This window comes from Salmo salar, chromosome 15 (genome assembly GCF_965601325.2).
Source record: "Salmo salar chromosome 15, fSalSal1, whole genome shotgun sequence".
Taxonomy (NCBI): Eukaryota; Metazoa; Chordata; class Actinopteri; order Salmoniformes; family Salmonidae; genus Salmo; species Salmo salar.
The window spans coordinates 4,226,762-4,241,083 of record NC_138305.1 but is presented as its reverse complement, the minus strand read 5'-3'; the positions used below and the strand labels follow the sequence as shown (position 1 = coordinate 4,241,083).

General features: G+C 43.6%; 1 protein-coding gene and 1 non-coding gene across 3 annotated transcripts in view; one reads left to right on the top strand and one right to left on the bottom strand.

Annotated features, from left to right (window-relative positions):
- The window catches only part of LOC106570833 (uncharacterized), a 63,247-nt gene extending 49,355 nt beyond the window's left edge, over positions 1–13,892 (bottom strand). For both annotated transcript variants that reach the window (XM_082961557.1, XM_082961558.1), the window contains exon 1: positions 13,742–13,892. The gene's annotated coding sequence lies outside the window, so the exon portion shown is untranslated. The remainder of the gene's footprint in view (positions 1–13,741) is intronic.
- Positions 121–196, top strand: trnaa-ugc (transfer RNA alanine (anticodon UGC)). Its single transcript has one exon. It is a non-coding gene; the product is annotated as a tRNA-Ala (tRNA).
- Positions 13,893–14,322: the final 430 nt, after the last annotated feature.

Genomic DNA, 14,322 nt, shown 5'->3' with positions numbered 1-14,322 from the left:
AAACCATGTGTTTGATGTATTTGATACCATTCCACTGATTCCGCTCCAGTCATTACTACGACCACGTCCTCCCCAATTAAGGTGCCACCAACCTCCTGTGATACACACAGGAAGACACATGGTCCCGTGTGGCTCAGTTGGTAGAGCATGGTGTTTGCAACGCCAGGGTTGTGGGTTCGATTCCCACGGGGGACCAGTATGGGAAAAAATGTATGAAATGTATGCATTCACTACTGTAAGTTGCTCTGGATAAGAGCGTCTGCTAAATGACTAATATGTAAACATGAAGAAATAAACACACTCTATATGCATGCACACACACATATGCACCAGTGAACATAAACATGCACACACAAGGCCATATAAAAACACTCAATGCATGTATAGATTCAAAACATAAACAACAAATACAACATACAAACAAAAACACATGTATAAACACATATAAGCACACAATAATGGACCACAGTCTATGGTATAAATTTACACATAAACACTTTCCATGTGGTCTGTTCCAGTGCAGACCCCTCTCAGTTCCTGTTCCACTCTCTTGCCCTTCAGACATTAAGATTAGTAGCGGGCGCACCGTAAAGTTTCCTGTACTTGCACAATGGGTTTACTCAATCTCCGGCATTCTTTATTGACATAATGTGCACTTTCACATGCTGTCTGTCAACAACAGGAACAGCGTCTGGACATGAACACTTACCAACAATGAATGGGGACACAGGGAACACCACAGAGGAACAGACAGATATACAGGGGGTAATCAACCACGGGAAGGAATCCAGGTGAGTCCAATGAGCGCTGCTGCGCGTAATGATGGTGACAGGTGTGTGTAGATAAGAGTAGCCTGGTGCCCTCGACCGCCAGGGAGGGGGAGCGGGAGCAGGCGTGACAAGGCTAACATTCACAGGACCAGACGGATTACCAGGACATGTACTAAATTACTTCTATGCTCGCTTCGAGGCAAGCAACACTGAAGCGTGCACGAGAGCATCAGCTGTTCCAGACGACTGTGTGATCACGCTCTCCGTAGCCGATGTGAGTAAGACCTTTAAACAGGTCAACATTCACAAGGCCGCAGGACCAGACGGATTACCAGGATGTGTACTCCGAGCATGCGCTGACCAACTGGAAAGTGTCTTCACTGACATTTTCAACCTCTCCCTGACCAAGTCTGTAATACCTACATGTTTGAATCAGACCACAATAGTCCCTGTGGCCAAGAACGCCAAAGTAACCTGCCTAAATGACTACCGACACGTAGCACTCACATCTGTAGCCATGAAGTGCTTTGAAAGGCTGGTCACACCATCATCCCAGAACCCCTAGACCCACTCCAATTAATATACCGCCCAAACAGATACACAGATAACGCAATTGCTATTGCACTCCACACTGTCCTTTCCCACCGTGACAAAAAGAACACCTATGTGAGAATTATTTTCATTCACTACAGCTTAGCATTCAACACCATAGTGCCCTCAAAGCTCATCACTAAGCTAAGGACCCTGGGACTAAACACCTCCCTCTGCAACTGGATCCTGGACTTCCTGACGGACCGCCCCCAGGTGGTGAGGGTAAGCAACAACACATCTGCCACAATGATCCTCAACATGGGGGCCCCTCATCGGTGTGTGCTTAGTCCCCTCCTATACTCCCTGTACACCCACGACTGCGTGGACAAGCACGACCAAACACCATCATTAAGTTTGCTGACGACACAACAGTGTTAGGCCTGATCACCGACAACGATGAGACAGCCTATAGGGAGGAGGTCAGAGACCTGGCAGTGAGGTGACAGGACAACAACCTCTCTCTCAATGTGAGCAAGACAAAGGAGCTGATTGTGGACTACAGGAAAAGGCGGCCGAACACGCCCCCATTAACATTGACGGGGCTGAAGTGGAGAGGGTCGAGAGTTTCAAGTTCCTTGGTGTCCACATCACCAACAAACTATCATGGTCCAAACACACCAGGACAGTCATGAAGAGGAAACGACAACACCTTTTACCCCTCAGGAGACTGAAAAGATTAGTCATGGGTTGTCACGCTGGTATAAATGATTCGGGAGACAGGTGCAGGAATGTGTAATAGGGTTTTTTATTAAGCCCAAATTACGGCGTGCCGTGTAAAGGCACGGGGATGAAGACCAAGCAAACACGTAACAAAACATAGGGTAGTAACCCTAACAAAAGAGCGAGGAGTACCTCGAATAAATAACACAAGTGCACAATGATTATCACACGGGACGAGACCCGTAATCATCTGCGCAATCCACAAGGGCACGAAAGACCAAAACACACAGCACAGGTACTCACAGCACCAACGGACATTGTAACAATAATCGACAGCACCATGGTGAACAAAGGGCACATATATACAAATACAATCAGTGGGAATAGGGGCCAGGTGTGCACAAAGAAAGTTCCAGAGGGATCCGTGACATGGGTCCCCAGATCCTCAAAAAGTTCTACAGCTGCACCATGGAGAGCACTCTGACTGGATGCATCACCGCCTGGTATTGCAAGTGCTTGGAATCTGACAGTGAGGCGCTACAGGTGGGTAATGTGTACGGCCCAGTACATCACTGGGGCCAAGCATCCTGCCATCCAGGACCTACAGTTGAAGTCGGAAGTTTACATACACCTTAGCCAAATACATTTAAACTCAGTTTTTCACAATTCCTGACATTTAATCCTAGTAAAAATGCCCTGTCTTAGGTCAGTTAGGATCACCACTTCATTTTAAGAACGTGAAATGTCAGAATAATAGTAGAGAGAATTATTTATTTCAGCTTTCATTTCTTTCATCACATTCCCAGTGGGTCAGAAGTTTACATACACTCAATTAGTATTTGGTAGCATTGCCTTTAAATTATTTAACTTGGGTCAAACGTTTCAGGTAGCCTTCCACGAGCTTCCCACAATAAATTTGGTGAATTTTGGCCCATTCCTCCTGACAGAGCTGGTATAACTGAGTCAAGTTTGTAGGCCTCCTTGCTCGCACACGCTTTTTCAGTTCTGCCCACAAATTTTCTATAGGCTTGAGGTCAGGGCTTTGTGATGGCCACTCCAATACCTTGACTTTGTTGACCTGAAGCTATTTTGCCACAACATTGGAAGTATGCTTGAGGTCATTGTCCATTCAGAAGACCCATTTGCGACCAAGCTTTAACTTCCTGACTGATGTCTTGAGATGTTGCTTTAATATATCCACATAAATTTCCTGCCTCATGATGCCATCTATTTTGTGAAGTGCACCTGTCCCTCCTGCAGCAAAGTACCCCCACAACATGATGCTGCCACCCCAGTGCTTCACGGTTGGGATGGTGTTCTTTTGGCTTGCAAGCCTCCCCCTTTTTCCTCCAAACATAACAATGGCCATTATGGCCAAACAGTTCTATTTTTGTTTCATCAGACCAGACGACATTTCTCCAAAAAGTACGGTCTTCGTCCCCATGTGCAGTTGCAAACCGTAGTCTGGCTTTTTTATGGCGGCTTTGGAGAAGTGGCTTCTTCCTTGCTGAGCGGCCTTTCAGGTTATGTCGATATTGGACTTATTTTACTGTGGATATAGATGCTTTTTTTTAGATACTTAGCTAGTAGTCAGCTAGTCACTGCTAGCGGTCATCAGCTACCTTTAGCACGGAAACTTTCGTCAGTCTGCACAGCGCGACTCAAACCAGAGCAAATCGGGCTTATTTTTCTCCATATCTCCGGATTCCTACCGCAAGCTCTGAACCTTTTTCTTTTTTCTTCACCTGGATCATCGCAGCTAGCTAGCTGTTATCCGAGTGGCCACTCTTGGCTAACGTCCCTGTCTCGAAGCAAGAACCAATTAGCCTGGAGCTAGCCTTGCCAGGCCCATCTGCTAGGCCCATCTCCCAGCTAGCCAGTAGAGGTCCATCAGCCACTCCCTGGGCTACAATACCTATTTTGCCAACCAGGCCTGACCCATCACTACTGGACCACCGACGTGATCTGCCTGAGGGGTTTTCTCAACTGGCTCCACCGTTGCGTTGTCCCCCTGAATCCCCATCTGTTAGCCGCGGCCTGCTAGCTGTCCAGAGCACATCGGACTGTTAGCTTAAGAGGCCCATCGGACAATTTCTTTAGCCCCCATACCCTTTTTGCCAATTGGCCTGGTTTACCACACGGAGCCCTGCTGATCCGTCTGCCGACATAATAGCACGAGGGGGCCACAACAGACTTTTGTCCGTCGCGACGTCCCTCCAAGGCCCTTTCTGCTAGCCCCGGCCCACTAACTGCCTGAAGCCACCACTGGACTCCTATGATTCACTCGGCTACGCATGCCTCTCGCTAACGTCAATATTCCTTGTCCATTGCTGTTTTGGTTAGTAATTATTTCACTTTTCACTTATTTCACTGTAGAGCCTCTAGTCCTGCTCAATACGCCTTATCTAACACTTTGATTCCACCTACCACACATGCGATGACATCACCTGGTTTAAATGATATTTCTAGAGACAATATCTCTTTCATCATCGCTCTATGCACAGGTTTACCCCCACTTCGCATCCTACCATACCTTTGTCTGTACATTATGCCTTTAATATACTCTACCGTGCCAAGAAATCTGCTCCTTTTACTCTCTGTTCTGAATGTACTAGGCGACCAGTTCTTTTAGCCTTTACCCATACACTTATCCTACTCCTCCTCTGTTCCTCTGGTGATGTGGAGGTTAAACCAGGCCATGCAGTGCCTAGCTCCACTCCCATTCCCCAGGCGCTATAATTTGTTGACTTCTGTAACCGTAAAAGCCTGGTTTCATGCATGTTAACATTAGAAGCATCCTCCCTAAGTTTGTTTTATTCACTGCCCTAGCACACTCTGCCAACCCGGATGTCCTAGCTGTGTCTGAATCCTGGCTCAGGAAGACCACCAAAACGCCTGAAATTTCCATCCCTGGCTATAACATTTTCCAACAAGATAGAACTGCCAAAGGGGGCGGTGTTGCAATCTACTGCAGAGATAGCCTGCAGAGTTCTGTCTTACTATCCAGGTCTGTAGACATACAATTCGAGCTTCTACTTTTAAAAATCCACCTTTCCAGAAACAAGTCTCTCACCGTTGCCGCCTGCTATAGACCACCCTCTGACCCCAGCTGTGCCCTTGACACAATATGTGAACTGATTGCACCCCATCTATCTTCAGAGCTCGTGCTGCTAGGTGACCTAAACTGGGACATGCTTAACACCCCGGCCATCCTACAATCTAAGCTTGATGCCCAGAATCTCACACAAATTATCAATGAAACCATCAGGTACAACCCCAAATCCGTAAACACGGGCCCCCTCATAGATATCATCCTAACCAACTTGCCCTCCAAATACACCTCTGCTGTTTTCAGCCAAGATCTCAGCGATCACTGCCTGCATCTGTAATGGGTCCGCGGTCAAACGACCACCCCTCATCACTGTCAAACACTCCCTAAAACACTTCAGCGAGCAGGCTTTTCTAATCGACCTGGACTGGGTACCTGGAAGGATATTGACCTCATCCCGTCAGCAGAAGATGCCTGGTCTATCTTTAAAAGTTCCTTCCTCACCATCTTAAATAAGCATGCCCCTTTCAAAAAATGTAGAACCAGGAACAGATATAGCCCTTGGTTCTCTCCAGACCTGACTGCCCTTGACTAGCACAAAAACATCCTGTGGCGTTCTGCATTAGCATCAAATAGCCCCCGTGATATGCAACTTTTCAGGGAAGCTAGGAACCAATATACACAGGCAGTTAGAAAAGCTAAGGCTAGCTTTTTCAAGCAGAAATTTGCATCCTGTAGCACAAACTCGAAAAAGTTTTGGGACACTGTAAAGTCCATGGAGAATAAGAGCACCTCCTCCCAGCTGCCCACTGCACTGAGGCTAGGAAACACTGTCACCACCAATAAATCCACTATAATTGAGAATTTCAATAAGCATTTTTCTACGGCTGGCCATGCTTTCCACCTGGCTACCCCTACCCTGGTCAACAGCCCTGCACCCACCCACAGCAACTCGCCCAAGCCTCCCTCATTTCTCCTTCACCCAAATCCAGATAGCTGATGTTCTGAAAGAGCTGCAAAATCTGGACCCCTACAAATCAGCCGGGCTAGACAATCTGGACCCTCTCTTTCTAAAATTATCTGCCAAAATTGTTGCAACCCCTATCACTAGCCTGGTCAACCTCTCTTTCGTATTGTCTGAGATTCCCAAAGATTGGAAAGCTGCCGCAGTCATCCCCCTCTTCAAAGGGAGAGACACTCTAGACCCAACCTGCTACAGACCTATATCTATCCTACAATGCCTTTCTAAGGTCTTCGAAAGCCAAGTTAACAAACAGATTACCGACCATTTAGAATCCCACCGTACCTTCTCCGCTATGCAATCTGGTTTCAGAGCTGGTCATGGGTGCACCACAGCCACGCTCAAGGTCCTAAATGATATCATAACCGCCATCGATAAGGGACATTACTGTGCAGCCGTATTCATTGACCTGTCCAAGGCTTTCGACTCTGTCAATCACCACATTCTTATTGGCAGACTCAACAACCTTGGTTTCTCAAATGATTGCCTCACCTGGTTCACCAACTACTTCTCAGATAGAGTTCAGTGTGTCAAATCGGAGGGCCTGTTGTCCGGACCTCTGGCAGTCTCTATGGGAGTGCCACAGGGTTCAATTCTCGGGCCGACTCTCTTCTCTGTATACATCAATGATGTTGCTCTTGCTGCTGGTGATTCTCTGATCCACCTCTACGCAGACGACACCATTCTGTATACTTCTGGCCCTTCTTTGGACACTGTGTTAACTAACGTCCAGACGAGTTTCAATGCCATACAACTCTCCTTCCGTGGCCTCCAACTGCTCTTAAATGCAAGTAAAACTAAATGCATGCTCTTCAACCGATCACTGCCTGCACCTGCCAGCCCGTCCAGCATGGACGGTTCTGACTTAGAATATGTGGACAACGACAAATACCTAGGTGTCTGGTTAGACTGTAAACTCTCCTTCCAGACTAACATTAAGCATCTCCAATCCAAAACTGAATCTAGAATCGGCTTCCTATTTCGCAACAAAGAATCCTTCACTCATGCTGCCAAACATACCCTCGTAAAACTGACCATCCTACCGATCCTCGACTTCAGCGATGTCATTTACAAAATAGCCTCCAACACTCTACACAACAAATTGGATGCAGTCTATCACAGTGCCATCCGTTTTGTCACCAAAGCCCCATATACTACCCACCACTGTGACCTGTACGCTCTTGTTGGCTGGCCCTCGCTTCATACTCGTCGCTAAACCCACTGGCTCCAGGTCATCTACAAGTCTCTGCTAGGTAAAGCCCCACCTTATCTCAGCTCACTGGTCACCATAGCAGCACCCACTCGTAGCTCGCGCTCCAGCAGGTATATCTCACTGGTCACCTCCAAAGCCAATTCCTCCTTTGGCCGCCTTTCCTTCCAGTTCTCTGCTGCCAATGACTGGAACGAACTGCAAAAATCACTGAAGCTGGAGACTCATATCTCCCTCACTAGCTTTAAGCACCAGCTGTCAGAGCAGCTCACAGATCACTGCATCACTAGCCCATCTGTAAACAGCCCATCCAACTACCTCATCCCCATACTGTATTTATTTATTTATCTTGCTCCTTTGCACCCCAGTATCTCTACTTGCACATTCATCTTCTGCACATCTACCATTCCAATGTTTAATTGCTATATTGTAATTTACTTCGCCACCATGGCCTATTTATTGCCTTACCTCCCTTATCTTACCTCATTTGCACTCACTGTATATAGACTTTTTTCTTTTTTTCTACTGTATTATTGACTGTATGTTTTGTTTATTCCATGTGTAACTCTGTGTTGTTGTATGTGTCGAACTGCTATGCTTTATCTTGGCCAGGTCGCAGTTGTAAATGAGAACTTGTTCTCAACTAGCCTACCTGGTTAAATAAAGGTTAAATAAAAAAATAAAATACAATTTTTCGTGCCTGTTTCCTCCAGCATCTTCACAAGGTCCTTTGCTGTTGTTCTGGGATTGATTTACACTTTTCGCACTAAAGTACATTCATCTCTAGGAGACAGAACGCGTCTCCTTCCTGAGTGGTATGACGGCTGCGTGGTCCCATGGTGTTCATACTTGCGTACTATTGTTTGTACAGATGAACGTGGTACCTTCAGGCATTTGGAAATTGCTCCCAAGGATAAACCAGACTTGTGGAGGTCTACAATTTTTTTCTGAGGTCTTGGCTGATTTTTGATTTTCCCATGATGTCAAGCAAAGAGGCACTGAGTTTGAAGGTAGGCCTTGAAATACATCCACAGGTACATCTCCAATTGACTCAAATGATGTCAATTAGCCTATCAGAAGCTTCTAAAGCCATGACATCATTTTCTGGAATTTTCCAAGCTGTTTAAAGGCACAGTCAACGTAGTGTATGTAAACTTCTGACCCACTGGAATTGTGATACAGTGAATGATATGTGAAATAATCTGTCTGTAAACAATTGTTGGAAAAATTACTTGTGTCATGCATAAAGTAGATGTCCTAACCGACTTGCCAAAACTATAGTTTGTTAACAAGACATTTGTGGAGTGGTTGAAAAATGAGTTTTAATGACTCCAACCTAAGTGTATGTAAACTTCTGACTTCAACTGTATATACTAGTGACTAGGCGGTATCAGAGGAAAGCCCAAACCATTGTCAAAGATCCCAGTCACCTAAGTCATAGACTGTTTTCTCTGCTACCCAAGGGCAAGCGGTACCGTAACGCCAAGTTTAGGACCAAAAGGCTCCTTAACAGCTTCTACCCCCAAGCCATAAGACTGATGAACAATTAATCAAATGGCCACCGGACTATTTACATTGACACTCCCCTCCCTCCATTTGTTTTTTTACACTGCTGCTATACTGTTTATTTTCTATGCATAGTCACTTCACCCCTACCTACATCTATAAATTACCTCAACTAACCTGTATCCCTGCACACTGACTCGGTACTGGTACCCCCTGTATATAGCCTTGTTATTGTTATTTTATTGTATTACTTTTTATTATTTTTTACTTTAGTTTACTTGGTAAATATTTATTGAACTGCACTGTCGGCACATGTGACAAATAAAGTTTGATTTGAACTTCCATTCTCTCAGGCCAAGGGTACAATGTATGAATTTATGGTTGGATCAGAATCGCTGTTATAATTATAGGCCATTACAGAGAATTAAGTATAACCACAAGTCCAAATCCCTATCTCCATCCATGGCTAATTTTGGAACGATTTTACCTCGCTAACTAGCCACAACGAGATGCAAAAATGTTCTGTCATTGACATTTGCCTTCTTATGTGCTTGGTCTGAAACCAAATCCAAACTGACTTCCCTTGACACTTTTTGGTGTGCCAGGACCATTCACAGCTGAGCTCTCTCAGTTTAGCTCAATGCTAATGGTCTATTATTTTTTTAAATATCAAAAGGAGGTCAAATGCTCGCTGGCTTCCCTTGCATTCAGTGCTACGGGCAGCAACAATGTCATACTCTTTTTGACCAGACATCGGAGCTGGAATGTGGATCTAACTAACGCTAGTTAGCTTTAGTAAACCCTGAGTAGATCTAGCTAGCTTTGTAGTTTACCCCTCCGATATCATCAGAAGGCTATAATAATAATAATTCAATAATTATAGGTCTTTAGTAAGGAGGAAACTCACCTCATCCACCACCAATGTGCAGCACCCACTTGTACACAACTTGACTCATCACAATGCTACTTGTGTCTGGGTTATCAAGAACAAGTTGAAGCTATATGTTTGTGCTACTTCCTCCACAACCAAGAGAACAGACTCAGAATGCAGTGTGTAGGTTTCTATGCTTTGTGTCACTGCCCCACAAACGTCTGTGTAACATCACATATGAACGGAGAAAACAGGGCTGTAACAGGTCATCGAGTGTATAGAGCTCCAGCTGTGTGTGTGTTTTCATTTGAACTGAATGGTGACAGGCTCAAGTCCCTTATTTCTGTCTGTCAGTCTGTCTCATCCACCGCCATCACTGTTTCTGCTGGCACACCCTGTAATGTCAGAGGCCATTAACAGCCAAGCATAAAGTCTGTGTTGTGTGTTGTTGTGTGTTTGAGAGAGAAAGAAAGTATGACAGCGAGGCAGACCAACATGTCTGTCAGTGAGAGAAAGCCAAAGTAAGCGTGGGCCCGATTCAGACTTTACACCTTTCTTACGCACTTCTCAGTAGTTGGTGTTCAGACTTACCATATGAAGGTGTGTAACAGGCTTCGCAGGCGTTGTTCCCTTGCACATGCTGAATAAATAAATTCAAATAAATTCAACTGCTTAAAAACTTCCCACTTGCTGGCCAACAGATTTTCTTGTGGAGTTTTCATTCAATATGGTTTTCAGTATATTTATCTTTAGCCATCCCTTTAAATATGGTGTAACTTTAAGTTAGAATTTTCTCTACAGACTCAATAGAATATATGAAGAGAACAGGTTGAGAATATTAGGGACAAATGAAAGAAAGCCATCTTAATATATGCATATGAGTCTCTGTTTCAGCACCAACTTGTAGATTTAAAAAATACTCTGATCTTGTCGATTATTCACGGTTATGAAAGTATTTATGAGTCATAAACAACTGGTTTGGAGAGCCTTTATACACAACAACAACAACAAAAAAATGATGGTTTGATTAATTCTGAAAATGTCCACATTCCTTAATCCATGGTAATGTTGGAAGATTAGTGTACATAGAATTATAATAGGGAGAATAGTGTACAATAGTAGGCTATACCCTCATCTATTTCCTGCACTAACCATGGAACTGTGTGACAACACAACCAACTATTGCGCCATGCGTTGGGTTCAAACTGTTATGGTTTGGTCTGCGCTCTGCTCCATAACGATTCAATTAGCCTACATGTCTTTTTTATATTATCACCTGTTACTAATGATCCTCAGCAACAACCACATGACACACTATGCTCATGCTTAAGCTCAAGGTCAGAATATGCATAGAAAGAAAAGAGCATAAAAAAGGGAATTAAGTTCCATTTAAGCGAGCTTAACTCGGGTCGGAATCAGGCCCTATGTGTGTAATTCCATTGAAACCCAGATGTACTTCACTCCTCTCTCTCTACACACCCCCAGGACAGGGTGTTAGTAGTGAATACTGTACTGTCCTCCATTCCTCTCTCTCTCTCTCTCTCTCTACACACCCCCAGGACAGGGTGTTAGCAGTGAATAGTCCACTCCTCTCTCTCTCTCTCTCCCTACACAACCCCAGGACAGGGTGTTTTTAGTGAATACTAGAGTGATCTATCCTCCTTCCTTTATAAAAGACAGCCGCTTTCAACTGGAGCCTGATAGGACACAGGACACTGCTCCTTATGACCCACAACAACCAGGAGGATTAACCATTTCCTCAAGCTGAGAAGATCATTTTGATTCTCTGTGATCGGGAGTGGAGAGTGTTTTAATGCAGAGATCATCTATTTTGGGTCTAGTCATTCTTTCTCTTTTGTCTTGTATTCATTGTGTTTGACCATAATCTGTCTTTCCCCGGACCACTGTATACATCACATTTATGAGGTTACAGCACAGGCGGCTGGTGTCACCTTAATTCGGGGGTCCTGCACGCTCTGGGCATTACTGACTCAAATGAACGAAATTAGTTGAAAGATTTGACTCTTTTGACTGAATGAGTCGAATAGATCAGAGTCAGTAATAAGAGCCGAACTTCCCATCACTAGTACCCAAATAAAATATTAAGTCAATTTAGGAGAGAAAGGGATATCTTGAAGACAACATAACTAAAGTACCTAATAGTTGGGCAACGGGCTCTATATGTAGAAGTTGGCAACTGTTTGCATGTACCAATTGACAGCTATGTGCAGGATGTAGATAAAGGAGTAGTTCACTATTTTATAAGATAATGTTGATGGTTCCTCACCCTGAACATAGTCAATGGGCCAGGAGAAATTGTAATCCATGGTTCAGTCATCTTTAAACAGCCATTACAAACTTCTGCTAATTATAACCACCGCTAGCTAAAAATCAATGATAGTGATAGGGGCATGTGAACATGTTTTTTTTTTTAAATGATCAAATCACTTTTAAAGTAACATCAAACCAAATATGCAGTTGTTGTCAAGTGATTTTGCCCCCCTTCACGTCAATAGATTTTTAGCTAGCGGTGGCTAAAATCAGCTAAATTTGTAGTGAGGAAACAGCTAACATCATGTTGTAAAATAGTGAACTACCCCTTTAGCCATTGCCATTGCATAGGGTACAAACAGGGTGGAGGGGGGAATTGCACATGCAAGTTCAATGTAACAAGTACAGTGAAATGCAGATAACATTTGAAATACCCTCTTTGTCCCTATTTTTCCCCCTGCTTCACATAACATTTTACATTTATTGTGCATTTTGGGACATAACCTCATAACCTCAAAATAGGCTGCACATTTGAACTGCCGTCGAGCTAAATCCAAAAGTAGCCAAGTCAACATGAAAATCAAACCGAAGAGTATGCCTAGAATGTTACAAAATGTATCCAACGCAAAAAAAAAAAAAAAACAGAACACCATAAAATGCTGACTGCGCAGTTATCACGCACACGTTTGCATAGGTGGCGCTCAGAAATATTTCAATCCTGTTCTTTCACGATATGAAGGCATAACATTTGCAGTGATTATTCACAACTTTCTCAATATACCAGCATTACTAGGCTACATACGTTTGGAACAAAGAGTTCAACAACACAGAATGGGGAAACCAAGAAAAAGAGAAATAAGAAAGAAAGGGGGGGGCTATTTTTTGCGAACACAAAGAGTGGGTGTGTACTCTACTCTGCCTTGTAGCCATGCTGCAAGACTAGAATCCAAGGATTGCAACCACGAGCCACCAAAACACACACACGCACATGCATACTACTCGAAAAATAAGTTATGAAATAATTATCCAAATAAAGCCAAGCAAAGACCATTGTGAAGCAAGTGGTCGGTCTACTTCGTTCGAACCTGTCAACCAGCTGATCACACAGAAATCAAGTAGTGCAAGTTGAAAGGCTTGTTGTATTTACTGTATTTCGCAAGACAATACATTCGATCTTTAAACTAATTCACAAGGAAAACATAGGTCTACTGCCCCATTAATAAACCAATACATTGGCAGAATATAGGCTTCATCTAAACATAACAATCTACGAATTTGCATTAAGCTTATGGAACCGACTTGGCGGGAGAGCGACATGCATTTTACCTTTGCTAGACCTGGGTTACGAAATGACCGTCGTTTTCTATAGCATTAACAACTGAACTCTATTACCTAAATACCCCCGTTCCGCACCCATTACATAACGTATTCTGCAACATTCTTCCCATGGATTCGGGATGAAATCACGGTCTGATGGACATTTAACAAAGTCTACGTCCTGAGATTGGAACATTTTGTTCTCGACCTATTGAGGTCATATATTCTCTCTGCAAGTTGAGTAAAAAGCTTTGATCTAAGATAAATTCAGCTGTTTATACAACGTAGTGGGGGCTCCGTTTGTTTTGAAAAAGCTTTCTGGAGTGACTGGGTTCAAACAATCCCTAATCCAACCAGTGCGTCTGAGATGCTGATCAAACTTGCTCAATAAACGCACAATAAAAATACCGAATTATTCACCCATACAAAACGAGTGAGGCGCGTAAAAGAGCCGTAAAATAACAATATAACTCACGTTCGTTCTGTTGAAGAATGTTTTCTCCGCGAATAAGTATTTTATTTATTTAAATTCCGTACGTAAACATCAGTGATGGTATTATTATGTGTTGGGCCTACGTAAGTCTGTACATGGTTTAGCGCATGCTCGCCTCACATTGCCCGGTGCAGTTACCCATAATTGCGTGCCCAAGCGGCCAACTGGAGATGAGTGCGCACGCACAATCTCGTTACATAATCGACTTTGCCTGCAGTCAAAATACATTTTAAAACATTTAAATGACCCCAAAAGACAAGACTGTATCTTCTGTTTGATGAATTATCAGACTAATAGCCTATTGAATTAGAAAATATTGAAATAAAAAGATTTATATAGGCTGATAATGATACAACATATAAACTATTCCGCGAAATAGTTTGTAAATTGATACATCGTTAAACCTCTCTAGCCAATCAGCATCGCCTATTACTGGGCGATAGCCTGCATCTTTAGTGGAGAAATAAAAGTGTACATAGCAAGACATTTGAGTGACCTGAGTCTGAAGTTTTCGGGAAAGAGAAACAGGAGAGACAACACAACAGCGAAAAGGGGTATAAAAA